The following is a 3,549-nucleotide window of genomic DNA, read 5'->3' as shown; positions in this document are numbered from 1 at the left end:
TAGCAGTAAGCACCTGTTTTAAAGGATGAAGTTAAACTTCTACCTCATACAATATACAAAATTTTAAAAGGATCAGAAACCTGTATTGTACTCTATAAGGCAACTGATATATGCTATAATATCGATGACCCTTGAAAACATTAGGCCAAATTAAAGAAGCCAGTGATAAAAGACTACATGTATGATCCTGTTTATATGTGAAATGTCCAGAAAACTCAGATCTATAGGAAAAGAAAGTAAATTAATAGTTACTTAAGATAGGTTGCCAAGAGATGGGAGTGACCAATGTTTGAATGGGGTTTCATTTAGGATGGTGAAAATGTCCAGAACTTGAATGGACACAATTCATCCTTTTAAAGTATACATTTCAATAAACCATTTAAAGGTTATAGAAACTCTAAAGGAACAACAAATAGAAAGGTAAATAACAAGATAATAGGAAAATATGAAAAAGCTCATGGAGCTCAGGAAAGGAAGTCCCCCCCCCAGCAGCAGGCTCTGGACGAGGGCCACTGGGGTTGTGGTTATTTGTTTGTTTTTAGTTTTTTGTTGTCTATTGTGTTTTGTTATGGTTGAAGGAATGTGGCAAGCAGAGAGTAAGGGGACGCTAGCTTTCATCTCTCTGTTCCTCATAATAGATGTGGGGCTTCTCCCTCACTCATTTTGTGTGTTAAGGGCTATAACGAGCTACCTGGAGTTAGTCAAATGCCGGGTTAAGGTGTCCAATGCTGATGCTCATTAGAGCCGGGCATGGAAAATAAGTGCCTAGTGGGCCACTTTTGGTAAGCAGAACTGGTACTGTGGGATGAACCAACCTCGAGACAGAGACTTTAAGGAATATTCCCAAGCAGCTGCCGAAACTTCTTTTGTTTCGGGGAATTCCTTGCCTTCTCTGGCCCGACGTGGACTGCCTGGCCCCTCCCCCTTGCTGGCAGGGAAAGCATGGCATCTGAAGTGGAATGGGCCCAGGTGGAACATGAGGTCTGTTGGCGAAGGGATGGCTGGGCTGATGGTTAACTGTCTGTTTCAAGGGTTTAATGAGTAATTGTTAAAGTGGCTTCCGAAGTCTCTGATAACCTGAAACTGTGAAGGGTTGCTTGAATGACAAATGGAGTTAAATTTGTTGGACATCTAGATCCTAACCAAATGGGATGAAATGCTAGGGCGCTGTTTGCTGGAACTGGGTTTGTACTTTTGAAATCTGCTGGTGAACACATTCTGTGCTTAATTGATTGATAAATTTGCCATCTAAAGAATTCTGTTGTAACAACTCACCATTGGTTTATATTTAGTGTTAAGTAGAGGTTAAGGTATTTCTAAGAGTACAAAATTCTGTTAAGTGTAATTAAGACTGATGGAAATGAGAAAAGCAACTCTGTATGTAAAAAGTAGGAGATATGTAAAAGAGAGATAAACAGCCCTAAGGCCACTGTCAGAGCTAAATCCATTCGTAAAAGAATGGAAGGGGAGACTGATCACCTCCCATTAGCCAGGGATACCAAAAGGGGAGGATGTCCAACCTGTTTGAATCTGGAAAATGCCTGACTGTGTGAATGTATCTCTATGGCTCCACCGCTTCCACTATGGAGTCTGAATGGACTGCACCCTAAATCTTGCAGGGCTTCATATGGCATAACGGTCATCTACTCCATGGAGTAGCCCAGTCCAGGGTTTATACAGACAGACCTTAAATAAGACGCTCCTAAGTTCCCACGAGGGACACGAGCAGGACAGCATCCAGGGACAGCCCTGCTCTAATGGCAGAGCAGATCACAGCTGTTCTCTCTGGGCTCCTCCACCCAGAATCTGGGAGATGGAACAGGGGAAATTCTGTGCAATGAATTTGGACTCTGCTTAGCACCTCTGTGTTGGCTCTCAGCCCTAGAAAAACGAGAGCCTGAGGGTCTACTTTGAGTCTAGGAAGCCATCTTCCAAGAGGAAGAAAACTCTCTGAAACTCTGTGAGCTGCTCGTCCCTCTTCTCTGATGTCTGGACTCGATGGGTCACACAAGGGCCTATGGGAGGAGCTCGGGAGTCAAGGCTTCAAATCTTGGCCATCAGAGGCTGCCAGGGACCTGACCCGATTGATACAAGTGCAGCTGCTGGCACGTTTCTGAATATGCTGGCTCTCTGCAGCCTCTGCATCTTTGAACAACATGTCCATCTGTCTGAAACATCATTCTGTTCCAAGCACTTAGAAACCCTCCACTACCTCCTCCTTTGTACAGAATGGGTATGACCACAAGGCATCAGTAGCCCAAGAAGGTCGGGGGCCAATGTAACTATGAACGAGAGAGATATGTTAGCCAACCAAGCCTGGACAAATTAAGGTAACAGTAGGGTATGAGAAAGTTCAGCTTCCTCCAGCAAGGGGAGGACGGTTCCATGTTATATAGGGTGTCACGTACACTCATCTGAATATCGGGTAAGAACCTTATGATTGTCTACGGCCATACCACCCTGAAGGCGCCAGATCTCGTCTGATCTTGGAAGCTAAGAAGGGTCGGGCCTGGTTAGTACTTGGATGGAAGACTTCCAGGGAATACCGGTTGCTTTTGCTTTGATCTCCAAGAGGGAATTTCTTGGGACGGTGGGCTACTGCAGGCTGTGGATGCTACCTTCACGGAGATGGCACAACCTCTCTACGAACTGGCTAAGGGAGGACTCACTATGGTAGAGTGTGGACAGCTGAGGCAGAAGGAGCATTTCGGGAATTACAAAGAGCCTTACTGTGTGCCCCAGCATTGGTCATCCCAGATGTTACCAAGCCCTTCCACTTGTATGTGAAGGCAGGGCTGACTAAAGAAGTTTTGACTCAGACTCTAGGGTATGGTGAAGGCCAGTGGTCTATCTTAGCAAGAAACTAGATCCAGTAGCAGCTGGGTTCCCCCTTTGCTTCTGCATAATTGCTGCCATGGCCCTCCTGGTCAAGGATGCATGCAAATTGACTCTGGGTCAAAATCTCATATTGACCACCACCCACGTTATCAAGGGCCTTCTCCGGACTCCACCAGACCGATGGATGGCGAACGCCCGAGTAACAGGGTATCAGGCCCTTCTCCTCAATGAACCAAAAGTGGCCTTCCGACCCCCAGCAGTGCTAAATCCAGCCACACTGCTGCCAGAAGAGCTAGCTGACCATCCACACGACTGTGGGGAGGTCTTAACCCAAGTCACAGGAATAAGCCCGGATCTCAGAGACACTCCCCTCCCGGATGCGGAAATGACTCTGTTCACAGAAGGGAATAGTTACATGGTCAGTGGAAAAGAGGTATGCAGGGGCTGCAATGGTTTCTCCTGGGCAGAGACTCTGGATGTCAGCCCTGCCACATAGGATCTCGGTGGAAAAGCAAAGCTGATTGCATTCACCAAGGCACTACAGATGGCCGAGGCCACAGGCACTAACTGGAAACTACAGTGTGCCTACTGGCCCCAGAGCTCTGAGCAAGGAGAATGAACCAGACTCTCGAAAAGACCTTGACAAAGTTAATTCTGGAGGCTGGCGGTGGATAGAAAATCTCCTTCCTTTTACTCTCAGGGCACGATGTA

At 46.5% G+C, this 3,549-nt stretch overlaps 1 pseudogene; it reads left to right on the top strand.

The window, feature by feature from the left end:
• Window positions 1–2,442: 2,442 nt before the first annotated feature.
• On the top strand, window positions 2,443–2,561 carry LOC122901309 (annotated as a pseudogene).
• The last annotated feature ends 988 nt before the right edge of the window (window positions 2,562–3,549 follow it).

Source organism: Neovison vison, chromosome 2 (genome assembly GCF_020171115.1).
Source record: "Neovison vison isolate M4711 chromosome 2, ASM_NN_V1, whole genome shotgun sequence".
In the NCBI taxonomy this organism is placed as follows: Eukaryota; Metazoa; Chordata; class Mammalia; order Carnivora; family Mustelidae; genus Neogale; species Neogale vison.
Note: the sequence above shows the minus strand (reverse complement) of the source record. Positions and strands in the feature narration are given on the sequence as shown.